This window comes from Ambystoma mexicanum, chromosome 7q, assembly GCF_040938575.1.
Source record: "Ambystoma mexicanum isolate Mex_15411 chromosome 7q, UKY_AmexF1_1, whole genome shotgun sequence".
NCBI lineage: Eukaryota > Metazoa > Chordata > Amphibia > Caudata > Ambystomatidae > Ambystoma > Ambystoma mexicanum.
The window spans coordinates 1066319246-1066342221 of NC_090941.1; the positions used below are offsets into that span (position 1 = coordinate 1066319246).

Below are 22976 nucleotides of genomic sequence, written 5' to 3' on the forward strand. Positions count from 1 at the left end.
GCAATTTTAACACATGGAGCCCTTGAGATGCTGCACTCTGCAAAGCTGTGGCCTTCTCTGCTTTGCTAAGGATGCCAAACATCGCCAAGCATCACCTTCTGTCACTCCTGCGCTTCCATCAACTATGTGCTTGCATTCTACACCTGGTGCTGCGATACCTGCACTCACCTTATGGCCGACTTACCTCGGTTCCTGCTCCATGATGATACCCTGCTGCTTGGCCTGCCCACCTGATAGGCCCACCTTGAAACTTGGAACCTGATGACCCTACTGTTATGCCTTCATACCGTGACACTTGGACCATGATATCACCTAGGCCTATCCACCTTTTCTGCAATGCCGTAAGGCGTACTCACTATGACACTGTTTACCATACTGTTACAATTGTCTGCATGCCTGAAGTAGCCCCTGTACCATGAGGTGAGGCTTTACCAGTCTGTACTCATATACCTATTATGCCTTCTACGCTGTTGGCATGGCTGAAGGAGCCCCTGTACCGTGAGGCGAAGCTTTGCCAGTCTGTATACATATACCTATTATGCCTCCTATGCTGTCTGCATGGCTGAAGTAGCCCCTGTACCATGAGGCAAGGCTTTCCCAGTCTGTAGTCATACACCCATTATGCCTTTTATGCTGTCTCCATGGCTGAAGTAGCCCCCCCTGTACCATGCAACAAGGCTTTACCAGTCCGTACACATATACCTATTATGCCTTTTATGCTGTCTGTATGGCTGAAGTAGCCCCCATACCATGAGACAAGGTTTTACCAGTCCGTACACATACACCTATTATGCCTTCTATGCTGTTTGCATGGCTGAAGTAGCCCCCATACCATGAAGTGAGGCTATTCCAGTCCGTAAACATTCACCTATTATGCCTTTATGCTGTTTGCATGGCTGAAGTAGCCCCGTACAATAAGATGAGGCTTTACTAGTCTGTACACGTACACATAAACCTTTTATGCCTTTTATGCTGTCTGAATGGCTGAAGTAGCCCCCGTACCATGCAATGAGGCTTTACCACTCCCTACACATATACCTATTATGCCTTTTTTGCTGTCTGCATGGCTGAAATAGGCCCCGTGCCATGAGACAAGGCTTTACCTGTCTGCACACATACACCTATTATGCCTTTTATGCTGTCTGCATGGCTGGAATAGCCCCCGTACCATGAGATGAGGCTTTACCAGTCTGTGCACATACAACTATTATGCCTTTTATGCTGTCTGAATGGCTGAAGTAGCCCCCGTACCATAAAATGAGGCTTTACCAGTCTATGCACTTTCTGTAACTAGAGCCCAGATGCCTGTGGGTTAGGTGCGCTGAAATAAATGCAAATATAAAAATAAATAATAAATACTGCTGCTTCCTTTCTTGAAACCCTGTACCATTTTTCTCCCTGCCCTCTTTAGCTGCCACATCCCTGCCTCGCCGAGGTCTGTTTTGCTCCTGCTCTCATGCGCCTGCCTCCAACCTAACGAATTGGAGGCAACTCCCACGCCTGCATCCCAGGAGCACATTTCACTTTGGAAGCTCTTCTGATGCTGGCATTTAGACTGTTGGGAGACACAGCAAATTTTAAATAAAACGTGACTTTGAGAAAAGGACGCTTTATTTAAAAAATGAGGCCCGTTTACAGCAGCAGTGTTCAAGCTTTTTTATGCCGAGCCCCCCACCCTTGAATAAAAATGTTGTTTCACCCCCCTTCCGTAAAAATATTATTGCCGCCCCCATCCGTGATGCCATATCTGCTTATATTAAAAATCATCACCATACGCTCTTTTTTGAAGAGCCCCCCTGGACATCCTTCGGGCCACAAAGTTTGAAGACCACCGGCACCGGTTTACAATATAAACATTTTGGCATATTGCTTTTGAATGTGACTTTGATTCCCCCAATGCCAAATACATCATTCTTTTTCTCTGCTCACCCCCCCCCCCATCACTCCTTCCCTAGGTGCAATGTCTCCTCCTCTTTCAAGCCTAAGGCTTTCTTCTCCGCCCTTCATCCCTTTCTCCCGTCTTTATCCATCATACCTGCCCACTCTGGGTTCAGGCACTTTTTATTTCTTCCCCAATTTTCACAATCCCCAATCTGTCCTTAACTTTAACATTTTATTCCAAAACTTGTATTAAATGTTCTTTTCTGCACTCACCATAACCTTCCCCAGAAGGTTTTCTTGTGTCGCCCCACTGCACTACCACCCTGCCTTCATGAACTCATCCTCAGTATCCACCAATTTCATCAAATATATCTCCACCCCCCACCCCCCCAAGAAGGACAGATGTACACCATCACGGCAAAATAATGTGCTGGTCTATCAAAAGTAATGATCTCAGGTCACACTACACCCACCCCAGCTGCTTCCAAAAACTGGGCCTTTCCCTGTCAGTTGCTTCCAGCTTGCTTGCAAGGCTTCTCACACTATGGGGGTGCAGCGGGGTCCACCACAACACAGTCTGGCGACAACAGTCTTCTGATCCCCAACTCTTGCTTCATCAATTCTAATTTTCCAGGCCCTTTGTTTGTGCCAAATCACTTTCTCCCAGATGGATGATCACCATATCTGCCCCTTTCCTCTTTCCATTCAATTCAAAAAGCACTGGCAACAGCTGCCCACTTTTTTCATTCCCTCAATCCCAGACCATAGCAGTTTGTCACGATTAATAAGGCAGTCACTCTCAACTCAGGGAGTCCCCCATGCCCCCAAGCAAGGTGGAGTGTACCCAAAGCGCTTATACGGATTCAGGACTTTAGTGAGGCTTCCAACGCGTCTCGCACCACCCCAAAAATAACTTCTGTACCACCAATGAGCTAGGAACCAGGCCGGTGTATAGTAAGAATATATATTTATTTAAGGTTTGAAAAAGAAGAATAGCACCCACAAAGAAGAATAGCACCCACAAAAACATCGGCCACCAACGCTGTGGCACTCCACAATATCACCAATTCAAATTTCTGGCACCAATTGACTAACATAGGTTTAAAGGACTTTCAGTTGTTATAAGACACAGGTACGATTTTGAAGTTGGCAGTCACGATGTACATCAGATTTCTTGCAAATTAACCAATAGGAAAAATACAAACCTGTGACTGCTTAGTTTGGCACAATACTCCTTTCTCCGGGCAACCCCCACCCTCCAGGCATCGATTAGATATGACCCCTCTGATCTGAAAGCAAGGTACAGGGAGTGGGAACACAATGGAAAATCGTGTTTGGGCTTTTTTATCTAGGTAAAATGCAATGTTCTGGAATTCTAATTTGGGAGGCAAGGGGATACATTGGGAATTTCATTTTGTACGACTCCTACAATGAAAATGCAAGGCTTTGGGATTCTGGTTTGGATTGAAAGGGAACATTTGTTTTGCACAATTTGTTTCAAAGGGAATGTGAGGTGTTGGGAATTTTGTTTTGGGGATACTAGCACATTCAATTGAACAGCAGGGTTACCCAATTACATTTACAGTGCACTGGGATAATCCTTTGTCATTTTCCAATTTTGACAAATACATCACCCCCGTGATAAATGACCCTATGGGGATTAAATGAAGGTATACATGTTTTCACCCCTAGCCTCCACTAAAACACCCACCAATGCAAAGGTAAGGGTTAAACAGACAGATTAACATGATTCACTGTAACTGAATAGAGTGTTCTTCTATATCGGATTCATTGAGTTAACATTTTAGTTCCATATGGACAGGGTCTACCCAGTTTTGCACCCCGCCTTCACCCATTAAGGGAAAGGTATTAAGGCAGGTAGCTCCCGATACAATTGATAGCTTGGGGATATATCTACTTACATTGAAGATCTCTGTTCTTAGCTCAGGTGGTCCACAAGATCCTAGGACCCTGTTTCAGGCAGGCAGCTCACACCTCAATCCTCTATCCACCAGCAAGGTCTCTCCAGCCACAGGCCTCTCTAGGATAGGGCTCTCAGATTTCCAAGCAAAGTCCCTGGGTCTTCTTTTCTCCCTCCTTTTAGGTAGGCCTTGGTTTAGATGTGTTGCCCTGGCAAGGTGGTGCCCCGATGAATTAGGCAGCTCCCCTGGTCTCTTTCCCCAGTGGTTTTCTAGCAAGTCCCTTCTTACATGGATCTTGCCAAGATATAGGGCTGATGACGCTCCAATATTATCAGAATTCCCATGCTACAGAGTGGCCAGCTCTCTCCCTCCCCCCAATACGCCCACTGCCTTCTAATAGGACAAGGAGTTAGGGGGTGTGAATGATGGAGGCTGAGGGGGGAGAATGATTCATCTTCCCAAAATGACAAGTGAGTTTAACTTCTTCAGTGTCCTTAAAATCTAACAACATGGCAGCTGCCCTAATTCTACAGATAATTGCCCGCACATATGTATTTTTGAGTTCTATATTTTATGGTGAGTCAGAAAATACTAATCATATCTCGGCATGCCCTTCCTAGGAGGTGCTACCATTTTTGATCGATTTACTCCTGTGTCAAAACCACCACAAATTTGACCCTTCCTGATTCAAACCTTACTTGCATAACCTATCATCACAACAACTTTCTATTCCCTCGGAATTATGAGATGGCTGGCATCATAATCTTTCTCATAACGCCAGTTGTATCCATCAAATAGTCCCGACTGGCTTCTTCTCCCCTTCAATATTAGACTTGGATGAGCTCAATGGGACGTACAATGCACATTTTATTCAAGAAAATGTATTCAATGTTAGTCAATGGCAAGGCAATTTCACATCAGCCCCCACAAATTCTTAGGTTGCATTTCTCCATTGTCTCCTGACCTGCACATCTGCTTATCAACAATCTGTTTCGTACACAATGTTTGATCATCCATTAGCGGCTCTCAAGCCATTTCTTGAAATCGAGTTTGCCCAGAAAAGGTCATTTCTGCTGACCACTAATGCACAGTTAAAGGGGAGACCTGACCTTACAGGTTATTTCTACTGGCTGTGTTATCTACAAATCCCACAATTCGGATCTACTTCTCTGTATAAGCTTTTATATTTCAATGGATCTCCACATTAGCCAGCTTTACTCTCACCTACCATGGCCTCTCAATCTCTCACTCTGGGGCTGTCTTTTTACCCTACAAGTTACACATCACCAAACAAGTGTCCCAGCTGTTTCGCAGAAGTCCCCTTCACCACCTGATTCTTAGATGATTTCACAAGTGAGTTTCCGCAAATCCATACCTAATTTTTACGGTCCAGCTCTGAAACATACAAATACCCGTTAATCCACCACAACTCGCTTACCTCGGGTTCCTAGCTGATGTCCATGTCCCCAATGCCTTCCGTTCCTTCATAGATATTCCAAGCTGGTCCCCTTCATAAGTAACCACAATGTCGAAAGAATACATTCCCAAATTGTGTCAAGTCCCTCCTTGCTGCAACCAGACATTTATGCAGAACCGCTAACACCCGTCCACATCTTTAATGGCTTAAATACCATACCTTGCGCATCTCCTTTTGTAACACCCAAAACTATATCACTGCCATTACTCGGACAACTCGCTTCTCCCTGGATCAGCCCAGCAGCCCTGCAGCCCCTCTGCTCCTTGGATCCAACTTAAAGTTATTGACCTGGAATTGGACACTATCTGTATGCCATTCCACGCCCCCACCCACCCACAAGCGAGGCAAACCCAGGCTGCATACCAATTACTACACCCTGAATGCCCCAAATAGTGGCAATGAAATGCCTGGAAAATCATGCACTCCCAGCAATGCAAACACACATGCTCATCAGCACTGGTCCCGAAAATGGCCTGCAAGCATCCCTCTGTGCCCATCTCCTCCTGGCTCACCCCTCAACGATCCTCCTCCCCATCTCCCAATACTTGGGCTCATTGCACCCAAAATGCTTCCCATACCACGCAATCCCACCCTCATGAGTGACCAAATGTATCTCACTGCATCCTCTCTTCTCATGCCCCACACGTACTGCCTCACTCCCACCCACGCCCAACTTTATTGAAATTCTGCCCATGCCCCTCTATAAGCCAACCACCTGGCCTTCCAGCCAAAGAATCTTTGAGTAAATCCTGCATCAGCAGGCCCCCAGTTCCCACATGTCTTCTGTCACTGGTGGTGAACAGAAGCCCAGAGAATCTCATCCACAGCAAAGGAAAAACCAAGTCACCAATGCAGTCAGCCAACACCTCGAATATGATTGATTCTCATAAAATAACAATATTCCACTTCATCAAACACAGCAGTGCCATGTTCCTGAGCAGCTGCCACATCCATTTCTCCTTACTGGATTGCCTTTTTAATATGGTGACACTGTTCTCGTTCTCTACCACAAATGTCCACTCCTTCCCACAACCCCAGAGCCACCAGTACTTGAACATATTCCAAAAAGGCTATGCTGTGTCACATCAGACCATCGATCAGCTCACCACTTACCATTCCAGTGAACCCCTAGCCTTCCTGGCACGGATGCCTCCAGGAAGATCTTGACTGTCCTGAGCAAGGGATCCATCAGGATTTATGACGACACACTGTTGTAATCCACCAAGAACCTGTTCCACACCAAGAGGTCCTCCCTCATGCATGTAGTCGCTCTGATCCTATGATGACCTGGTGGTGGAGCCTGCGGAGAGGAAAGGCTTGTTTGTTTGTTTATTTATAGGGCGCACCAAAACACTTAGGTAGCTGGACGCACACATTACAAGAGTACTGATAGCTTAGTTACAGGTATATATAGGTACAGAGAATACTTTGAGGCTTAGTTACAAATGTCGACAGGTACAGGGAGGAGGCATACATGTAAACATACACTGCAGTCATTAGTCTAGTGGTCGTTAAGGCGTAACCAGGTGCGGGTGTTGCATCTGAAACTGTAATAAGACTGATCCCTTCTGAGCTCAACTGGTAGTGCATTCCATTGCAGGGCTGCTTTTACTGGGAAGGTGTTACCTCTGTTTTTTTTAAGTCTGAATCTAGGTATTTGGAAGCAGTAGGAGTTGGATGAACTGGTGGGTCATATAGACGTTTCTCTAATTATTCCTTCAGGTAAGGAGGGGCTGCATTGTTGAGACATTTGAAGGTTAATGACACAGTTTTAAAGAGGATCCTGTTGCTAATTTTCAACCAGTGATGGTTCCTCCTAGCATTTGATATGTGCTCTCTAGTGAGGAGGTTCAGGGCCGTTCTAAGCGCATTATTTTGCAATATTTGTAATCTGTTAATGATGTATTTATTGGCTCCTAAGTACAGTGCATTGCAATAGTCCAATTTAGATAAGATGAGGGCATTAGCTAAGATAATGCAGCTAGCTAGTGAGAGGAAAGTTCTGCATGCTCTAATGAGTTTGCCAGTGTAAGCTGTGGATGAGGCCAAGAAGTTAACCTGTTTTTTTTAGAGTTGGTGTGGAGTCCAGATAGAAGCCAAGTGTCTTCACTTCTTTGACGACTATAATTGTGTTACCATCAATATTGAAGGCACTGTAGTTAGTGTCCAGTTTTTTTAGGTTATTGGCTGAGCGAAGGATCAGCATCTCCGTTTTATCGTCATTCAGGCAGAGGCCATGGGTTGCCATCCATGCCTGAATGAGGATGTATATTTCATTTACTAAGGCTGTATCTGAGGTGAAATTGCCTGAAAGGGGAATGACGATCTGGGTGTCGTCTGCGTAGTTTGTGTAGGTGACACCCAGTCTGTCCAATTTGTCGAATAAAGGCTTAGTTAAGATATTATATATGGTTGGTGAGACACATGAGCCCTGAGGGATGCCACATGTTGTTTGAATTGGGTCTGCAGATACTGAGGTGGAGAAGACTCGCATGCTTCTGTTATCTAGAAAGGACTGGACCCAGGCTATAGCTTCACTTCAAAAGTGGGCAGCCGATGCTAGGTGTTCGCATAATACTGCACGGTCCACCAAGTCGAACGCTGCCGACAGATCTAGGAGGATTAGCATAGCTCTGCTTCCTTTGTCGTTGAGCTCATCAATTTGAGCTCTAAGGTCTATTAGTGCTGTCTCCGTGCTGTGCTGAGGTCTGAAACCCGATTGGCGGGAGCCTAGAAGTTGGTTGGTCTCAAGGTACTTCTGAATTTGTAGATAGGCTATCTATTATCTTAAGGAGGAATGGGACCGTTGTGATGAGCCTGTAGTTTGTAGGGATGGAAGGGTCTAACATTTGTTTTTTAAGAAGGGGTAGAACCCAAGATTGTTTTAAGGTACTTGGGAAAGTATTAGATGAAAAGGAGAGATTAATGAGTTTATAGATAAAGGGGGCTAAATCTCTGGCCGCATCCGTAATTATTTGGGCTGGACAGTTGTCACCTTTACAGTTTGACGGTTTTAGGGAGGCAATGATTTTTTCAGTGTCCTGAATGGAAACGTTGGAGAATTTAAATGGAGCTAAATCAGGTTTGTCATTAGGAGTGGTAGTAGTTGGTGTTTCAGCCAAGGGAAGAGAGGCTTTTTTTAATGCAATTTTAGTTTGCAGTGTTTTTATTTTATTTGCTGGGGCATTTTGAATGCTAGTGCACCATTGCTCGTCTTTAGGTACGTTTTCCGGTGGAGGTATGGGCGATTCTAATTCTCGCAGGATCCCAAATAGTTCCTTGGTATTGGAACATGCTTTGGAGATTCTTTCATTGTAGACTTCTTTGGATAATTTCTTTCTTGTAATTATTGGCACAGAGATTGGTTTTAGTTTATTTTCTTCCATTGGGGAATGTTGCCATATAGTTTCTAACTTCCTTTTTTTTCAATATAAATTCTTTAAGGTGAGGAGTGAACCAGGTATTAAGGTGAGTCTGTTGTTTACTCTTGCGTACCTTAAGTGGGGCAATGGTATCTAGGACCTTAGCTATAGTGTCATTATAGTAGTCCACCAGCGTATCTGGGTTGGAATTGCTTGGTAGGGCATTAATCACAGGGAGGAGGAGAGGTAGGATGTTGTCTGGCGTGATTTTGTTTCTTCGATCTAGTGGGAAGAGGGGGTGCCATAATTTTTTCTTTATTTGTCTGTTTGTTAAGTCTTAAGCTGAAATCAATTAAATAATGGTCAGTCCAAAGTTGGGGTGTAATTTTAGTGATCGTTGTTGGGAAGTTTAGGGTGGCTACCCAGTCTAGTGTCCTGCCTTTATCGTGGGTAGGGGCGAGGACTTTTTGAGTAAGGCCATGCTCAGCAAGCATAGTAGTGATCGCTTGAGCTTGTCTGGATCATTGAATCCTAGGTTGAGGTCCCCTAGGATAATTATCTGGGATGAGTCTTTTATGTTGTTAGCTAAAAGGCTAGATATGTCCTCTTCAAATGAGCCTACGGGTCCTGGTGGCCTGTATATGAGGTAGATAGAGTGCGGCATGGGGATGAAGGCAGTTTCGCCGAGAGTAGTTTGCAAGATTTAGCGGGGGTAGCGTAGTCTTAAGTTCAGGTTAGCTTTAGCAATGATAGCTAAGCCACCTCCTCTGGATTTGGGTCTGTCCATTCTTAGGAGTTGATAATCCTGTGGAATCGCTAATGTGAGCGCTGGGCCTGCTGCAACATGCAGCCAGGTTTCTGTGATTGCGTGGAGGTCGAGGTTGTCAGATGTTAGAATATCCGCTATTTTGGCGGCCTGAGCAACGACAGATCTGGCATTAATCAGTGCTCCAGCTATCGTGGTTATTACTAGGTAGTCTCTGGGATATCAAAGTTACTGGTATGTGTTCTTTCGATTTGGCAACTGAAGTAGTTTGCGTGTGGGCTTGTGCCATATTCAGAGTGGTATGTTTAGGGTTGGTACGGCAGTTTAAGTGGGTGTTGCTAGTCATTTTAGGTTTGTAGAGGGAAGAGAGTCTAGCTTGAAGCCTAGTATTTCTGGTCAGTGTAAGGCAGGGTGAGTATTTAATTTGGTCCATGGTTATCGAGATTATTTGTATGAACAGCAAAGGTACAGATAGCAGCAGGGTTTTGCTGACATACATCATGCAGCAGTTAGTATCAGTTGCAGTAGAGAGGATCAGGTGGGCTAAAGCTAAAGCCTAGTTGGCATAAGCTAGGTCAGGTTAGATTCAGAGTGTTTGTGGTAGGCTATGATAGTCTATAGTCATATTTGGCACAATGGTTCGCATGGGCTAAGTTTAGCGTGTGCAGAGTAAGCTAAATTCATTATGGTCACATTGAGCTGCCTTTACATTGGTTCAGATAAACCAGGACACACTATATGATAAAATAATCCTACTGTTTTGTCCCACGGTACACACGTCTCCAGCCTCCATTTCTCTTGAATAGCCTGAATATATTGTATTGGATCCTCGTCCTCCCCCATTTTGGGTGCCGTAATCGCGCTAATGTCCGAGGTATCTAGGTACTGCACCCTCTGACCGTGCAACACGGCCACTCAAAACTCATTGAATGGCGAAACATCATGCACCATGTTCTGTACTGTTAATCCGGGGTAATCTGCTCTTTCCAATACATTGTCTGGAACCTCCCCGAGAATTGCTGAAAGCAAGTTCCTCATATCGCCCACTACTAATGTCATCCCTGCTATCAGTCTCTCTAGTTCATATATCCTCTCACCAGCCCCTGCAGTCAACAATAATAACTTACATCTTAAATTGTCCTTGTCCATCTGCTGCCATGGTATATACTGAGGTCGCCTCCTCCCTTCTCTAATAGTGGGTACTGAGTCAGCCCCATTCCTTCACTTTTTCTCCCCATGTCTTTGGTGACAGTGAATGCCCTTGTCATTACTCCTTTCCTTCGCCCTGGCAGATTTCTAAGCTTCTGCACGTATGGGGTGATGCTGTCTGCACTACAGGACATGTCTCTAGGATGCTGCAGTACTCTCACTCCGTTCTCCCTTAGTCCATCAGTGGCCTTGTTGTGTCCCCATACTGTGTCTCTCTCTGGGCTTATCCCTCGGGAGCGGCCAGAGTGTGTCTGCACTTCGTCATCCTATTTCCCCAGTAAATCGTCCTCGGACCCTGTGCCCCCATGGTTACTGTCAATGTTCCCCTGGAAGCTGAGCCTCCTCAATACTGTGCTTAACTGCTGCTTTCCCCTGATTGACCCATATGTCCATGTTCCCCCCTCATGAAGGGATCAATCTCATCTTTGTCTATCCATGGGGTTGGCCTTGCTGCTCTTCCTGCTTCTGTCTCGTTCTCCTCTCCCTTGCGTCTCCCTTTCCTCGTCATCACTAAAACGTGCTAAACTCATCTTTACGTATGTAAAGACCGGAGGGGGGGGGTCTGCACTTCCGCTCTCTATATGGTAGAGGGGAGGCACAGAGACCCCTGCTAAGTTCTCTATTATGGTAACGTAGTCGAGCAATCAGGGCCTAGCTTCTCGGGAGGTGATGCGAGCTGGTTCTTAAGTACAGTGTAGTCCCCAAGCATCCACAAAGAAATGTCCACACACTGTATCGGTTAAAACAGTCTTTATATAATTAATATTCAAGTTCATATACACGATCACGATAACTCACTTTGAACTCCAAAAATCAACAATGGTAAATATGTACAATTAAAGTGGTACCACTAACGTTATTAGATCTCCTTCAAGTGCATACGGTCAGAATGACACACAGATCAAAATAAAGAGAAAACCAGCAGTAGAGAGAGGAAGGAAAGTAAGATGGTTGAGCAATAGGCAGAATACTGGAAACTACCGTTAAACACAGCTCTGTGTGGAGATCCCCCCCTACCTGGGCAACCTGTAGAAGAAATATACAAGCCCAGTCCATATATAGTCCGGGCGCTTCCTTGGAGTTCCGCAGCAGTCCTCGTATCGGTTCGGCAGCCTGTCGAAGGTCTGTCTACCAGGGAGTTTAGGCAAAGATCAGCTGTGCACGATGGTCCCTCGTAGCTCGGGAATAGGGCGCCTTACCAGGCCTTCTCTGGGTCAGTTCTTGAAGCACAGCAGCTTTCAGATTGCGAAGGAGAGCAACAGCAATTCTTCTTGTCCAGCAGGGCTCAAGGTTAAGCTTCACTCCAGTTACTCATCGTAGTGGACTTCAGCTTCTGAACACGATTCCTAGCAGTGAGAGGTCCCCAGATATAGTGTTGATCTCCCATTCATTCCGCTGGGTCATACTCAAGCATCCAATCACGACTACGGGCATTCATGCAGGCAGGTAGCCAATCAGGCGCACAAGGTATTCAGGCCATTCACTTCTCTCCAGACATTCACAACAAGTTATGTGTATTGGGACAAGCACCGAGCCATTCAACACTCCAAGCTGCATTCATACCGGTTTTGGGCAGGGCTGTCTCAACCATTGTGTCAAACAGCAGATACTAGACAGCCACAGCATAGAATGTATATTCGTCACACACTCCATTCACCCAGGTCCCACCCACAGGCATACCCACAACATACAGTCGTTGAGAAGGCTCCAGCCAGTCTGGTCGGCACTTCCCCACACTACCATATACGGAACTTCCACCTAACAGCCAGTCAGGGGGAAGGAACAGAGGCAGGGCTTCCCAGGACTTCGGTAAGATCAGGGTAACAGGTGATGAAAGGCAAGAGGCCATGGGGGCCATTTTGTCTCCATCAGGAATCTACCAATTCTAATGACAGGGCCTGGGCATCCCAAAATGGAGGACGCTCAGGGCACCAGTCATTTCAGCACAGAGCTCCCACCAGCCCTTACCCTGCTCTGTGGGTCACACACAGATGCCCAAAAACATACACTAGGGGCACAGGGTTGTACCACTACCCATGGGTGCATTAAGGGTATCCCACAGGTCCGTTCACCAAATCAAAGGAGAGAGAGCTGCACCGCCAGGAGTCCCACATGAACTCCTGCACGGAAAACACGACAGAACACACGATAAAAAGAGCAAAGGACAAGGATACGGAGGCCCAGTCCCTCCGATGCATTTCCAGCATCACAATGTATGCTTCCCCGAGAGCGCGTTCCTCCTCCTCTTTGCTACTCTTCTCCTTAAGGAGTTGTTCCACATCTAGTTTTCTTTTATCCTTCTTACTTTGCACTTGTCTTTCCCTTTCTTATTCTGATTCCTTCTTGCTCTATCTTCTTGCTTCCCGATCCTCTCGCTCTTGTGCTTCTACCTTCTTTTTCTCTGCACACCCTTTCGTTCTCTTCCTTTTTTCCTTTCCCGTCTCTCTACTTTCTCTATTATCACAGCCCATTTGCTCACCTCCTCTGTGTCTTTTTCACCTGCAACTTCCCTGCTCCCGCACCCTGTCTCTTCTACGACCTTCCCATCTAGTTTAAGCAATATCTGCCCACCTACCCATTCATTCAGGACTATTGGCTCCTTTCTCTCAAGCCTTCCCCTTTTCCCCAGGTCATTTTCTTTCATCCTCACCTGGATCTCACTGCGCTGCTTGTCTTTGCCGAATGCGCTCTGCATTCCCTTAGTTGCCTGTTCAGCCTCGCTTTGCCTTTCCCTCTTACTATACGATGGAGGTGCAAAGGTTGGATTGGTGTACCCTGCCGCTGCTTTTATTTTGCTTGCAAGGTATAATCCCTGGGTCCCCGCTGCTGCTCCTTCGCTCTCTGTTTGAGGAGGAGGGCGGCCAAGGGCAATTCACTTCTGCCTCTCGCTGGCTCGGCATCCATTGTTGCCGTGCCAGGTCCCTTTCCTTGTCCTGAAAAATCTTCCATAACTTTAATATGGCCATTAGTTTGCTTAACTTCTTCCCCTTGTAAGCCACCACATGTCCTTGGACTAAAAAAAGAAAACAGTTTTTTTGTAGTATCTCTGCCTATGATTTCTGTCACTGCAAAATAATGTCTTTATGAAAGCAGAGTTAGTACAAAAGGGCTCTCTCCACCCATGACATTGAAGCCTCTATGACTTAAAAAAGAAAACATTCTTTTTGCAGTCAAACTGCCTTCATAAAGAAATTATTTCCATTATGGTTCGGTCCTTAATGGAAATAATTTCTTTATGAAGTCAGAGTGACTTCAAAAAGAAATAATTTCTTTTTGAAGTACCAGGGCTCCCCTCAACCCCATGAAGTGTGTGTGTGTGTTAGTGTATGGTAAAAGGGTGCACACTTTAATAGATTGGTGTCTGCCTTTGTGCCTTTATGGTGAAAGGGTGCACACTTAAATATATAGGTGGCTGCCTCGGTGTGCCTGTATGGTGAAAGGGTACACAATTAAATGTGTGGGGGGCTGGGTGTTAGTATGTGTGTATGTTGAATGGTGTGTGTGCTTGTGTTCAGGGATGCAACAAAACCTACGTTTCAGGATGTTGGGGTTGGTTCTAACCCTTCAAAAACTGGGAGGGATGCTAACTTCACGGGCGGTGGTGGAGGGGCACATTTATTTGTGTGGGGCATCTGTTTTTTTATGTATTCTAATGAGACTGTTCTAGTGCAGCTTCAATGTTACAAGCAGTTAATTCTCTCATTTAGGTCTGAAGTACCCACTTATGGACTACCTTGAGAATAAGTGGTCTCCTGTCCCCTCTCTACCTGACCAATCACTTCCCTGGCATGCAAGTACTAAACCCACATCAAGATTTCAATTGAATGTAGGTACTAACCGTGAAATGCTTCAGATTAGTAATTGCTGGGCCTTGATTAACAGCAAACCCCAGGTGCGGTTTAACATCTGTCGTTTCTGAAGGTCAGCCAGGTCGAGTCAACATAGCCCAAAATGTCAAGTGGGGTGGGCTGAAGGCCAGTCAGCTCAATGGTGTTGTGCATCTACTTGTGTTTAATCCCTTGGTTACTTATTGGTAATCTTCATTTCTCTTAGCCCTATTCTTCCTTGTCCCAGTACTTGTGTTTGAGGCACTTTGATTCATACACAAGTACTTGGATGAGGTAGAGGGACATGGAGGTAATGCCTGGCTTAGTTACCTGTAATCGTCATTACTCCTATTCCCACTATTCCTCATCCCAGTACTTAGATATGAGGCAAGGACCTCCTGAGTAAGCATTGGGACAAGGAAAAGTGACATGAAGGTAATTCTGGGCTGGGAAGCTGATTTTGGGGGTTGGAGGAGGGTCTGGGAGGGAGAGGGGATATGTGAAGGGGTGTTGGGGGTAGGGTGGGATGGGGACTGTGCGATACATTTTAATGGTCATCCATGTGCAAGCTAAGCAGGCTTGCTATGTGTTATTAGTGGCTAGAGAGGTATTTTGGTGCAGCCAGTCTAGTAATTTCTTAGTTTGGATTGACTTTTTATAACTGGGCATCTCTGATCAAGCAGCCCTGCTAAGTGTAATTACTTGGCTAGACTGCTATTTGCGTGCTGCCAGTCTAGCTGTTTCTTACTGCAGCATTGTATATTTTTCTCTGATAAAATAACCCTGATAAGTGTTATTGCTTCGACTGGCATTTTGGTGCAACCAGTATAGGTATGTATAAATGTGGCCTGGCATGCTTCACTGTAATATCTTATTGCATGTCTGGACTGGTCTACATTTTGCAGCCAGTTGGGCATGTTTTCATTGTGGCATGGCATTGTTAATAGCATTATATTAATTAAAGCATTAATGTTCCTGTCCACTATTGGTGACTTGCATGTATTGGATTTTTAGATTGGCGTTACCCTACAAAACAATTGCACACACTCTGGCCTTTTAGCCAATTTTCTGCAGAAAGTGTGCTGTATAATGCATTAAAACACATACTTATATCTTTCTTCTAGTGCAGTGTGCGGCGTACCCCTGCAGCAGCACGTTTGTGCATATTACGCAAGCAAGATGATCTAGGCCAGCCCAGTGTGTGGTGCTACCTGTGATTTGTTGCCGATTTGGGGTCGGGGGGGGCCCTCGACATGGCTCGCACAAGGGTCCTGAAATTTTATGTTACGCCACTGCTTGTTAGTCTCGTGTATATACGTGTGTAATTGTTACTGCACACATCTGTAGAAGCTCCCCTCTTTTGGCCAGGGCTTTGTCAATTTGGCTTCTGTGCTGCAAGTCCATTCCATGCCACTCCTTCTCCGTCCCGGGAGGATAGCTCAGCGGCAACGTGCTTACCTTGGAAGCAAGACGACATGAAGCAACACAGGTTTGATCCCCAGGTCCGTGCTTAGAAACCTCTGGGTATTTAAGCATGCTATAAATATTCAACTAAAACAAAAACAATTACGCAACTAGAAAACAAACAATTCCTGTAACAGCGCCTTGATGCCAGCGGGCTGTGTGAGTGCTTTAAATATGCAAATCATTTTTTAAAAAATGCTATATTTACAGATTATGTCTTTGTATCTCAGGAGGGACTTGAACATGTGTTGTAGGGGTGTGTCCCTCCTAATTGTACCTGAATACATTATATGTCAATACTTATTCGACCCCGAATCAGGATTTTGACACATCCACAGATCGAATATATATCTCTTATGACTATAAAATCACCACTTTAGCCTCAGCCTCTCTAGTCTTGACCAATAACACAAGTGTGCTGCGTGCACCACCCTTCTTCAGCTCTTTCCGCCGCAAAGGCTCAAATGACAATTCTGCACATGCGCTGCCCACGCTCTGACCCCAAGTCACGACCAGTGTTCTAAAGCTCCAATATCGTTCACAGACCTCTGAAAACACTCTGCACCTCTTGTGCACCTAAAGCGCTATACAACAACCTGACTGGTGATCTCACCTCAGTGAGAAATCACTGATACCTGACCCTGCAATATGTCCACCTATGTACCCCCCAAACTCAATGACAGACCTGACAGAACATAAATAACATGCATACGGCTGTCTTCCTGCCCTCCCAACAGGAAATACCAAAGAACCATGTGATCTGCCTGTACCTACTGCATCGCCTTGTATATAAAACGCCTATGCAAGACTTAATCATGAGAACACCTTCCGCAATATAAGCTAGCTTCATGTGCTAAGCTCTACTACACAGGGATACCTTCATCCATGACCCGAGCTACAACGGCCAACCAACAGGAAATACGATATTTACATATCTTCTGTTATCCGTACCCTTAAGCCAGTCATCTAAGCTCACTGTCAGAATGGCACAAGACCGAATATTCCATAACCAAAAGCAAAAGTTAACCAACAACACTCCCTACCACCCCTAAAACTCCAACACAGATATCAATCAACACCTATCCACCACCTCCCCTGTTTGCCATATAGCTGAGTCTATACCTAAACTCTGTGGTGCGCTGATGTCGCTCGGACACCAACTCTTCCCCAACCTGCCACTCTGCCTTTCCGGTCTGCTGGGTGTCTCATGGAAAGCATGCAGCAATTTCTCCAAGGTGGATCCTGAGGACCTCTTCACGGTGTGCACCTTCTGTGTGACTCTCGACTTCTGTGGGTCACCTCACAGTCCTCCATGCATGTGGCGGGATGAGATGGCCTCGCCGATCGAATGCAGCGACCATCCTCTGCTAACAGCTGAAGTGCACCAGAGGAATTGGGATTGTGTAATAACAATGTCCTGAATTAGCAGAATATTTTAGGCCCATCAAAACTCCCCGATGCCTAAACGGAAGACTCGGCCATGGGGCAAAGTTCACTGCCTTTATTTTTCCATAAGACAGGATCATACAGGAAAAGACAGGGTGTTATGGCCTTGTGAGGTCCCCTTAAGAGTAGCACATGAGTCTTGTTCACAGAAAGGAAAATGAAGATCAGCACTGCCAGGGGTCCAGACTGAACCCTCTTGGCAGAAGACCTACAGAAAACACACACAGGGAAGTGGGAGGACAAGGACTAGGAGGCTGTATCCCTCCAAAGGGCCTTTCCAGCATCACAAGGACACTAACTGAATTACTGTTAATCTTTTCAAGGAAGTGATTTCCCATTTCTTCCCATATCCGTCTGTGGATTATACTTAAGCCTTTTGCGAGTTTATAGCCCCAAACTAGAATCTACGTTTAAGTACCACGTTCATTGCCATTTACAATGTGTGATTCATATCACAGCTGACTGCCCCCCTCGCTAAGATATTCTCACACAGAACGGCATCATTGCTCTAGCTCAGTGGGAACATGTGTACTTAAGCGCACTGTTTTATCCTATAAAAAGGCATATTGTACATGATTTCCTATTTGGCACAGGTTTGTTTTGCCACAGGCCGTCACTAACGACTTTTGATTGCAGTCATAGTTTCCCACGGTTGTCCGAGAGTTCTACTAAAGTCCACCTTTGGTAGGATTGTAGAAGACTCCCCTTTTAGTGTACAGGGCTCCATCATACAGGAAAAGACAATTCTGCCGCAATCTCTGCTCCTCAACCTGTGTTACAGGGTTTTATGCCCTAATGAGGTCACAAAAATCCAATCCACCCCAAAACCTATGAGGTATCCCCCATTCATTAGTTTGGGTCTAGCAACTATAGAAATCCCCTCTGTTAGTTCTCCCATTGGTTCACTATGTTATGTGGCTCTGCCTGAGACTACCCCCAAAAGTTGTCCACTTCATAGTTGCAGTGTCGCAGGAAGACCATTGGCCCGTTCAACATTTAATACCACCTCACAAATGGAGCTCCTGGATTGGCTAGAGCAGGTCCTCCCAGGCCTGGGACTCTTTCTGGTCACAGAGCTCTGTGTACCTTTTTAAGGTAATGGGAATGGCTATGGAGTGCTGTGTGTTCCATATTGTTGCTACTGGTCTGATCACCTAGCCTGAGAGATTGCCTGCAGGTCACAGTTTTGGTGGCAGCACTTGTACCATTTCACTCTGCCTCGCTGGGAACGGCTTCTCTTCCCACCACAAGTAAATGGGCATTGTCTTGCTCTGCTGTGTCACGTGTGAAGGGACCCCAAAACAAAGCCCTTCTGTCGGCAGTTATGTGGGTTTTATTTTGAATTCTTGCAGGTGGCTTGCTACCTCAGGAGCCAGGAATTGTCCACCCATCCTTGTCCTTGGCCGTGGACACCAGCACTGTGCCTCGTGCTGCAGGGGTCATCTCTCCTCTTCCATGTACTGGAGGCCTGGCTTTTCCTACCTCATTCACTTCAGGCACTCTAAAGGTTCCCTATGTGGTTTCATGGCTTTTTATGTTTAGTTGCAATAAAGTATATGCAAGCTTCGTCCACGTATTTTCCACGTCTTGCGGTTCCGCTTTGGCCGAAAGAAGAAAAAGGTTCATATCATTATGTAAATGTATTTGTCGTCTACCTACAGCAGTTATATGCATATGTTTCATGTGTACAAGCAATAATACTAGTGTATGTCTGCGTAACCTCATGCATGAGTGCAGGTTTGCTTCATGACTAATGTGGCTATGTTGTGGTGTCGCTATTGACGTCATCAATGCCTGTTTTTTCTGTCAGTCAACCTAGTCCATTGATGAGGCCTCAGCCCCCTTGAAACCAACCACTGGATCTGGTTTAAATGGCTGTCTGAGAGAATATCTCTCGTCATATCTGCGATATATTGGTGCATTCGGTGACTGGCAAACAACGAGTTACACCTTTCATTCTTCATCCTGCGGGGTTGACAGATGCATAGGGGACATGCAGGCCTTTCCCGGGACCCTCTCTTCACTATGTAAAGGCTGAACGAAACCCAGTGAAAACAATATGCAAAATGCATCTTAAACACCCACCATCACCTTTATTCATTGTCTCCTGTGGCATGCAGCTTTACACGCCCTCCCTTTTCTAATCAGCCACCATTCGCACCTCTTAAGGGGCATGCTAAGGATTAAAGCCACCCCTCCCACCTACCCACTAACTGTGCATGCAGAAATTTCACATTGAGTTGGGCTATGATGGGGCTTGGGAATGGACTTTGCCCAAGCAGGCCACTGAAATAAATAACCAAAATGAAGCTGTTCTATAATAGCTCACCATGGTTTGAGGAAGGAGCTGACATATCAGGTCCCAGGTTCGAATCCCCAGTAGGGGGAAAGCAAAATACAAAGTTTCTGCCATTGGAAAGTGCAATTTTCAAATCCTACGTTTTTATTTTAAAATGGAACCATTCCAGAACAGTTTCTTTTAAAACCTAAAAGTATAGGAATGGTGAAACTTAATCAAAATAAAAATAAAAAAAATAGACAAGCAGCGCTCCCAAACTTTCGCGCCCACTTCAACCACTATCTGTTTTACAATTCTGTGGTGCCCTGGGGGAAAAATCTATGCGAATAATAATTAACAGAGGGAATTTAATGGGCCCACGATCAAATGGTGTTTATATCCAATCAGTGTTTAGGGAAAGCAGGACAATGACTACAAGGCGCTGGTCTGAGCTGTTGTAATGACTGCACGATGCTTTTGACCGCTAGAATCAGTGATGTCAAACTAGGCTAGTTAAGCTGAAGAACAGGTGTGCGCCAGCTTGTGGACACTGATTAAAAAGTCTTCATGAATGTTACAGCTGCGAGCAGTAGTAGTGGCATAATTTATATGGTGCCTAATGTATTGACCTCTGTTTGATAAATGGCCGAGTCACCCTTGGCAGGATCCCTGCGCATGTCTGTGTCGAGCCATCCCCCAGTAAAATTAAAATTAAATGCACACATTTCATTTGACACATGCACCTGGCTTCTGAATAAACGTATGCTCTGCTCCCAGTGTGCATACATTTTCAAAGTGTTCTTCTGGTGTGGTCATTTAAAAAAAAAAAAGTTGCAGATGTATACATTGTTCTGTGAGCATCAAGCATGGTCCCCTGCATTGCAGGAGAGCTGCAAAAAAGCAATGATTATGAGCAAATTGATTTGCATTTTAGTTGCATAGTATAACTGATGTAATGCACATTAGCACCCAGTTAGAGTTTCCGACCAATCAGATTGCTCGCTTCTACAATGGCCTCAGAGTAGTACTCTCCAGTTGAGCCCGGTCCACACCTTCCAAGGCCATCTTTGGGGATTTTGGGACACTGGGCTTTGGGGCCTCCCTCATGGTCAGGATACATTTGAAGAAAGCCAGACAGAATCAAGGTATACAGGCTGTAATATAGATGCAGGGCACAGATCAGCATCTGCTTAAAAAAGGTGTGCATTCCCGCATAGTTACAGATGTGCAGCCTCGCAGAATGTACACATGCAAAGGGCATGTTTGAAGAAACTAGGAAGGTTCACACATTGTAACATAGAGAGATCAGAAGTTACCAAAAGATGCACTTGTCTAAACCTGCACTGAGATAAGAAGAGGACCATGGTTTTCAATTGATATTGACAAGAGTGTTCTAAAACCCACCTGGCATTGTGGTTTGCAATATACCACCGGTCATATTTATAATGCGCGCAATACCCAGAGATTTCTTAGCGCCGACCCAGGGATCGAACCAGTGGTGCTCTGTGTCGTCTTGCTTTCAAGGCGAGCGCGTTGCCCCTGAGCTGTCCTCCCGAGATATGAAGAAACACTGTAGCGAGCTAAACTATCAGTAAGGATTTTTTAAAGCGATTTAGGTGCCGACAATTGTGAAATATTTAGGGACTGCCGATTTTGACGTGCTTGGTCACTCCGAGGCTCAATGAGCTGCCCAGGATAAAACGCAATGGTCAAGTGGTGGAGCGGGGATTCGTGCACAGTCTGCAATTTCTGCATTTGATCACATTGTTTCCCAGTTCTTTTGTGTACAGCAAGGTACAATTATTTGAGCATCTTTGACTTTCCTAAACTGAAAATAAATACTCTGTTCTGCAGAACTAATTTGGAAAGTGCACATATCATGTGATAAACCAATGTGACAATATTGAAAATAAACTGTTATGCAATAGCAAAATAATTGAAGTTGGAGGTCAAAAAGTACATTTTAATTTACGTGTGCCAAAAAGATCCCATTTGGTTTTTACTTTTTTATTGTAAAGATTTAAATAAACCCAACACAAGAAACTGTTTGCTACATTCACCTTCATAGTAAATTTGTAACACATGCATACAAATCATATTTTATAATACGAAGCCCATTTGACACTATTGGATTGTCTCGGGAGGATAGCTGAGGGGCAACACGCTCACCTTGGAAGCAAGATGATGCAGAGCAACACAGGTTTGATCCCGGACCTTTTAGCGCTTCATAAATAACCAATAAAATCAAAATGCCAAGTGATTTATGTGTCAAATACTTCTACCTGAAAATACTCCTGCCAGAGGCCTGTATGTGCCATGGCCAACTTTCATTTTAAGAATTCACCATTTAGGAAGACCTGGGAGGAGATGGAGAGGTCGTGAAATGGGTACAGGCAGAGAATGCTGGTTAGGGAGGAAAAGGCGATGACGTTTCTTATTTTGAATTATGGCACTCATGTTCAACCTCTCATCCAAGGTCCCCTTCGATTACACGTGTTTCGGCACATCTAGTACCTTTCTCAAATCTGGGCATTTCTTAACATAAACACTTCAATTACGCGTTTGCTTGCAGTCTGTCTTCTCATTTGGGTACATAAAGATGATAACTGGGTTAAATTCCACCTATTGCTCAGTCGTTTTCCGCGCGGCGTCGGCTCTCCCGGAGCCGTGTAATCGAAGGGCCCCTCGGATGAGAGGTTGAACTTGTGAGAGTGCTATAATTAAAAAACGTGTTGTTTTCACAAATCTTAATTGTGGCGCAATTCAATGTAGAGGACAACAACACTGGTTACAATTTGGAGGTGGGGTCTTGACCTCCGTTCCTCACAGTTGTGACACCACCCTAAACGGGGATTATCTAACCAGGTCGCACAGCATAAGAAGTTGATGTAATAACCCCTAACAAATTCATATGGAAAGGCAAACCTTTCCACCCTTTCCACTGAAGAGAGCGCAGTACTATATCGTGAGAAAAGATGACCTCTCCAGCATCAGTGTAGCCCATTGGCAAAGCCTGGACACTTTGTCTGAACTGTCTTAAATGTGGCCGCCTAATCACTTCTCCCAACCATGTCATAAAATGAGTGCATAGTGGTAGGATCAGTGAAAATTCTCACTTTAGGTTGGTGTGTATATTAAGGGTTAATCCCATTGGTCAAAAAGGTTGGACCTGGAGAGCCGACGTGCGAGGAAAAATGCAACTTTTCGACCGATGGGGTTAACCCTTAATATATACAGCAACCTAAAGTGAAAATTTAATCCAGATGCATGACCTGGTTAAATGTATTATTAAAATCACCTAAAACAGTCAGGTGTGCTATATTTTACCTGAAGTTCAGCTATCG

The 22976-nt window shown here is 45.1% G+C and overlaps 1 protein-coding gene across 1 annotated transcript in view; it reads left to right on the top strand.

Annotated features, from left to right (window-relative positions):
* The window catches only part of CCKBR (cholecystokinin B receptor), a 452226-nt gene that overhangs the window by 263977 nt on the left and 165273 nt on the right, over window positions 1-22976 (top strand). The window lies entirely within an intron of this gene.